At 38.7% G+C, this 7440-nt stretch overlaps 1 protein-coding gene across 1 annotated transcript in view; it reads left to right on the top strand.

The window, feature by feature from the left end:
• The window catches only part of Gls (glutaminase), a 69828-nt gene that overhangs the window by 50433 nt on the left and 11955 nt on the right, over nucleotides 1-7440 (top strand). The gene's annotated exons all lie outside the window — the stretch shown is intronic.

The following is a 7440-nucleotide window of genomic DNA, read 5'->3' on the forward strand; positions in this document are numbered from 1 at the left end:
GATGGCTCTTAAGAGTATCTAGTGCTTTTGCCTGGGATCTGGACCAGATTCCCAGCTCCTACTGATAGCTCACAATCATCTCTCCAGTTCCAGGGCTGATCCAGTGTCCTCCTCTGGGCTCCGTGGGTTCCTACATGTACCTGGTACAAATTAACTCAACCACACATAAATGTACACAGGAATTATTTTTAAAGTATTAATGTTAACATGCTGAAATGCTTTTACTTCTAATACCCAGATTATTAAAATTACCTGTTTGAAAGGCTTGTTAGCCTTTGAAAGGAAAAATTCTTACCTGAAAGTATTTTTTTATCAGATTTCTGATTTTTGTTTCATAGTGAAATTCTTCTCTGCCCTGCAATAATTCTTGGGACTAATTACATTTGTACTCTATAAACAGCTGAAGGGTTTTCTTCCTCTCTATTAAAAAAGTCAAGGAGTTTGTCAATCAGTGGTGTCCTTTGGTTCTCTCTAATCTAGTGCTGTTTTGAATTGTTTAAAATGACTAAAATGATCTTGAACAGAATCTTCAAGGCTTCTTGGCATAAGCTCCCACTTGTAGATATTCTCTCCGTACCCTGCTTGTTCCTTAGTGTTTACAGTTGCTTGTGAGGATGGTCTGTTGAATATTAAATATTTTATTTGCAAAGACTTTATGGAGAAACATAATTAGTGGTGGTGCAACTTCAGTTAGTTGCATCAACATTTACTAAAACTATTTAATTGTATTCCTTGTTAAGTAATAGTGCTGCAGTTAATAAAAGCTGGTCAGGTTAGAGGTGAGTGTTATAATTACACCCTAGTTCTAAAAATAAAAATCTTACCCTGGAACCTTTGAAAGAAAAGTAAGTGTAGAAGTGTGACTCTAAAGATAGATATTGCACCACTGGCTTTAAAAAAAAAAAAATTGCTTTGGAGTTAAATATAAATAAGATTCAAAAATGCACAAAAGGTTACTCAAAGTGTCATTGGCAGAAGCCAATGGTTGTTCTTTGGGTGTTAGATTTTCCCAAGCACATGTAAAATAGCAAACTGCTGCACAGTTTATTTGCATGTGTGAATTGCTGCAACAAAATTCCTGATTTATTTGGCTCTAGTGCATATTACCTGACATGCAATTCTTCATTTTATGGTTTGGAATTTTAATTTTTCATGAGGGAAAATGTTATTCATTTTCTAAGGATTTTATTGACTTGTAAGATATGAGAGTTACTTACCATCAAAAGGTGTTATTCTGGTAGATGCGTGGTGCGGTGTTGAGTATGTGCTCACCGTAGGTTTTGTCCCAGCACCAAGTAAGTTTAAAGGAGGAAATGCTGGGTTTGTTTTAAGTCTCAGCTGAAACTTTCTGGGTTGACTCTTTCCCTGCCAGTTTACAGGTCCGCAAATCTCGGCTTTTAAGAAACAGCTGTACTTCTAAATTCTGCTTGCCAACATACCAAAATTGGAAAGCTGGAGTATTAACATCAGTATACAAGTATAAATAATGAACTATTGCATTGTAAAATTAAAATCTTGATATTTTGTCTCTTGTTAAAGTTCTCTTTAATTGTAGTTTATAGTTAAGTCTTAAGTGTTTTATATGTGCCAATTGAATCATTACTGTGCAGTATCATGTGTGGTAACAAAATAAAACTTAAACTTTCTTCCCTTAAGTGAGATTAATAATGTATAAAACAATGGCATACATAATTAATTGAATTCTATGGGTAGTCTTCTTTTTTCTTATCACTCAAAAATCCTGATTGACAAGCCCAACATGTATTATCTTTAAGTATTCCTGTTTATTTTTAATCTTTTCGTATCATAATTTGCTTCTGGCAGAATGAGACATTTCTAAATTTTTATCATGATTACATCTGAAGGGATTTTCATTTCTAAGTTACCAAGTTGCTTATATGGTCTTTCCACTTCCATTTGGTAATGTTGGTGTCTGTCATTTCCTTTTGCTTTGGGGATTTTTTATTTGTTTGCCTTTTAAGAAAACATACATGAAAATATATAACCCAAACTTTTATTCAGCATTGTACAATTTATTATTTTACGTATTTAGTATAAGCATCTAGAGTTCAAACTAGACGCTGTTTGAGATGACTAGGGGGCTGTCCACGTGGTGCGATTACCTTGTGTTTGGGGGCTCTGGGCAGTGTGCTTTGCAGGTTTGTCTTCACCACTCACATCCTCATCAGCAGTCTTTGCAGGTGCTAGGCAGGGGTGTTAGTATCGGTATTTGTGTGGACTGTCCTATATGGTCTACCACAGGCATGTTTTCTTTTAAAAAGAAATTCATTTATGTTTCATTCTGCTTCATATCCACTACTTTAATGTGTTTGAAACTGTGTTTTACTAGGTCTGTGACTGAAGTTTTCTCACCAGAGTCTGAGTAAAGCTGGTTTCATTAAGAAATGCCATATTTCTTCTATTTTTCATCTGTAGTTGTTTGTTTTGCTTTTAATAATGTTGGGATGGGGTATGTACATGTGAATACAGGAGCATAGTGGTGTCGGATTTCCCTGGAGCTGGAATGTTCCAGGCAGTAGTGAGCCACCTGGTGTAGGTGCTGAAAACTGAACTCCAACTATTCACTTAACCGCTAAGCTTTTACTCCAGCCCTCATACATAGTCTTTCATATGCGGTTTCTCTGTGTAGCCCTGGCTGGCCTGGAACCCACTCTGTAGATCAGGCTGGCCTCGAACTCAGAAATCTGCCTGCTTCTGCCTCCCAAGTGCTGGTATTAAAGGCGTGCACCACCACTGCCCGACTCGTACATAGTCTTAATTCCAAGTTTGAAATGGCCGTGTGTACCTAAAGTTGGCACAATTTATACTGGAAGAAAAATGTCTTAACCATGTTTATTGTGTTGTGCCAAAAACCTCCATCACAAGAGCCTTAGGTGTGCAGACGTGACCTAATTTCCCTGTGATTAGTCCTCAGAAGGTTGGGGCCTGAACACAATGTGGCCCATGTTTGTTCAGACCATCTGTTTTGCTAGCCTAGATACTTGCACTTTCTGTACATTGTCCCTTTGTTTTTAATGTCAACAATTAGAATCAACTCTCACATCAAGGCTTATGTGAAATATTAGCATAGGCTGTGTAAAGTTAAAATCCGAATAGTTTGCCTTCTAGAATCATTGTGATAGCTAACGTATATTGTGCTTACTGTGGGGTCACCTACCTTTGAAAAGCATGTTTGAGAATTATTTTAATTCTCATAGAAACCATGAAGCAGGCCCAAAGCACATTTAAATATTTTATTGTCTCTGGATTCTAGGCAGGTTATTAAAACCCCAGGGTTCACATAGCTTCCAGAGTGTAGCATCAGGAAAGCAGCTCATTTTGACCACAGACCATGCTTTGTCCCACTGTAATTTGTTTATCGTCAATAGAATGGAAATGTTCCATGAAAATCAAGAATTTAAAGAAACTTTTCCATTTTTATGATTTAATTTTTAATGTAACTTAATTATGTAATAGGTGCTTATAAGCCATGTCACCAGCATTCTGATTTTATATATGCATTCTTCACTCACAAGAAAAAAAAAATTTCCAGACCCTCTGTGGAGCTTGAGGAGTACCGATAGAGTGATAGGAAGCTTTGGAAAGTTTTCAGCAGCCGTGACCTGGAATGATCGGGTGTCTGTTCCAAAGTAGAACGCTTCTGTCCAATCTACCGCTGAGTCATACTTTAGGCTCATGCAATGTGTATGTTTTCTGTTGTTTAGAAATGTTATGGTCCCTACAGTGAATGTAAATGCTGGAAGTTGTTTAATTCTGAACAAATTACTTGAGAAACTGAGTTCTAAAATTTATGTCCCTAAACTGTGTCTTTAGCCTAACGTTATTAATTTAAAGTTTTCACTAACTCCGACCTTGGTGTCAAAGTAGAATTTACATCTGTTCCAGTTCTTGATTATGAACCACCATGTGGTTGTTGGGAATTGAACTCAGGACCTCTGGAAGAGCAGTCAGTGCCCTTAATTGCTGAGCCATCTCTCCAGCCCATCTTTTTTTATTTTAAAAACATTTAGTTTTTTTTTTTTTAATGCATGTGTTTTGTTGCATGTATGTGTGTGCCACATGTGTGCCTGATGCTTACAGAAGTCAGAAGAGGGCATTGGATATCCTCGAACTGGAGTTGGGACAGTTGTGAGCCACCATGTTGGTACTGGGGTTCAAACCCGTGACCTATGCAAGAACAAGACATGCTCTTAACTAACCCCTAAGCCATCTCTCCAGTCTCTAGTATTATGTCTTATCTATGTTGATTTAGTATGGAAAAACAAACTGGTGTCTGGTTTATTTTACATATTGAGATCTACAATTCTAACCATTTCCTTACAGAAGGTGTGGTATTATGACTACATGAAAACTCTGCTGTATGTATATACTACATTTACCTTACCCATTTATCAGTAAGGACCTCTGTAGGCCTATTGTAAACAGGGCTGCAGTAAAGAATGTAAGACTCAATCTTCTGTCACAGGTATTTCTCAGGATAGTTTGGGAAACATTCATACAGGGTCTTATATGGCACCTTAAGGACATATATTTTGTTCAAACTGCAATGTGAACCCTGACAGCTTTTAAGAATGACATGGTTCAGTTTTTATACACTGGAGAATGTACTGGAGGGAGAAAAAAAATTTCAGATGGTGCACTTGAGATATGTGCTAGGATAAGCTTAGCATCCAGTAGGTGAGAAGATGGTGCACTTGAGATATGTGCTAGGATAAGCTTAGCATCCAGTAGGTGAGAAGAATGTGACATTAAGTTCATTGCCATGGTTAGGATGAGCAGTAGGACCAAAGTTGCCCTTTGCAGAAAAACACCACAGAAGCACATCTTGGGAGAGGGCTAGAAAGTAGATCATCTTGAGCTCTTAAAAGAGTTAAGTATCTGTAGGTAGCGGGTAAAAGTACTCACAGCAGGGTGAATGAACTCAGCCAACTTTGGATCTCGTGCCTGTCACCTTATACTTGGAAGCAGGCTGCTCTGCCTGAGCGGCATTGGCCTTTGCTGAGCATCTAAGTACAGAAAGGGAGATTGATTGAAAGAGGCTCTTTCAATCAGGAAAAACTCTCAGAAACCCACTTGGCACTGTTCACTCAGTTGACAGGACTACATCTAAGGGCGTATTTTTATTTGAGCACATTGCTGTTCCTAACAAAGAGATTGTTACTGCAAGAGGACACTCAATCTGGCAAGGAGCAATGTGTGAGCTGTATGGATGTATATGCCGAGCTTTTACTTTGTGAACTTAAGAACAGGGCAGTTAGAGCTCTGAAGTTACTGTTCAAGGAGACTATGACAGATGAGAAGCAAAGCACACCTTGGGCTGAGCCCTTAAACTTCTGGGTAGGATAGAGCAGTAGGGACCAGCACTTGGAGAAAGTAGCCAGGGGAGAAACCTAAGGACTGTCAGAAGTCCAGAAAAGTGTTTCTGGTAGTTGGGAGTATTGAACTCAATGGAGAACTAAGATAAAGGCTTTGTGCTCATGTGTCTCCCCCCCCCCCCCCCGCCCATGGTGTTAAGATGCCATTTTACTTAAAGAGTGCTAAGAGTAGATGCTATGGACATTTTTATTGTTGCTGGGCAACTTAGCCCTGCCTCCTATTTTTTAAAGAATTGGTATTTGCTTTGAAATGTAAAGGTCCCAGACTCTCCACTGCTGATAAAATTTATCCTGTCAAGAATTAGAGGTTGGAGTAGACCCTAGAGAGTAATCAATATAGGGTTCCTGGAAAGAGCCCGGGCACTCAGGTAAGTGGAAGATTAGCCTTGATTGGGGAAAGTACCCCCAATAAAATAGACCAGGGCAGATTTGTAGACATGGTTGGATGTAGAAATACATTAACCTTTTTCTTTTCCTGGAGAAAAGAGGGTACTTTCTTTTGATAATAACACTTGAATAGCTTTTTTAGTAAATCGCTGGAAAGCTTATGAGCAGGTGGCCTCTCAGCCTGCTTAACAGTACAGGGCTATAAAACTGCTCTGCATTCCTGCTGATAGTCAGGTGGCTCATTAATAAAGAACAGATGTCTGCTTATGACACTCCACACATACATTTTTTATCTTTGATGGCAAGGCATTTGGATTCCATATATTGTCAACCTGAAAGTGTTCCTTTAGTGTCACATTAGAGTGGTGTGTGTGTGTGTGTGTGTGTGTGTGTAACCTGACAGAAGTCTGAGGACTTATTTTCATTTAATACTCAAAGTCCTTGATGGAGCTAAGGAGAGGATGTGCTTTATTTCTTTGGTTGGTTGGTGTTTAGTTGTTATTTGTTTTTGTAATGACATAATCTCAATATTTTGTTTAAGCTGGTAGTCTTGTTTTTTAGCAAGGCTTCTTAGATTACACGTTACTGAGAAATGTTGAGTGAGACTTCTAAAACAAAATAGGATATGCAGTCATCATGGTTTATTTAACAGGTGAAGTATCCATTTGTGCACCTGATACTGCAGGGAGCAGAAACGGAGAACAGGCTGGTCAGGCAGGACAGCTTTTCAGTTACCTACTTAAGTTTTAACCATTGTAATAGAGCTGGGTAAGTCTTAGCGTGGATACAAACTAAGGAAAAGAAATCACGGGACCCAGTTTCCAGCTGGCAATAGAGGTGGAAAACAAGCTTGGGATAAAAGTGAAACCAGTGACCCAGTCCCCCTCCAACTCTCCCATCTCCCTCCCTCCCTGGATTTAGCAAACTTCCCTTAGGAATCAGAACTCAGTTGTTCAATTTCCTTCTCACCTTTGGTTATGAATCTGAGGTCTGTCAAGGCCTAGAATCCCTGTGGGTTAAGTACAGACTGAGAATACGGATACCCTGGGTCTGTGCCTGGTTACTAATCGGTGTCATGTAACCTTAACCTAGGCTCTTAATCTCAGCAGCAACTAATAAGTAGAACATAGCCATCTACATATTTTATATCTGGCCCGTCAAAACTTCAAAAGTAAATAAATGCTGAATTTCTCATAATTAACCCTACTACAAACAACATGATTCTTACAGGTGCAGTTAGCAGAGTAGGTATCTGGGAAGCAAGTCACAGTTGAGCTTGTAAAGTTCAAATAAGAGGTGGAAGATGTCATGATGATAGATTTAGTAAGCTTAATAATATACACACAATACACTGTTAGCTATTGCAGAAAGAGTATGATTTTGGCATTCCAAGCTAGGTGAACTCAGGTGAAGTATAACATCTTTGTCCTACAGTTGTCATGACTTTGTACAAATAAACTAAGAGAACAGTATCTGGTTCTGGCATGATTTGATAAGGAAAACGTAGTATTAGAAACTTTGTAAGACAAGGGAACTCTCAGCTTTTTTTTTTTTTTTAATTTACATTTTCAAATGGTATCCCCTTTCCTGGTTTTCCCTCTGCAAACTCCTTATCCCATCCCCTTTGCCCTGCTTCTATAAGGGTGCTCCCCCACCC

This window comes from Mus caroli, chromosome 1 (assembly GCF_900094665.2).
Source record: "Mus caroli chromosome 1, CAROLI_EIJ_v1.1, whole genome shotgun sequence".
NCBI classification, from domain to species: domain Eukaryota; kingdom Metazoa; phylum Chordata; class Mammalia; order Rodentia; family Muridae; genus Mus; species Mus caroli.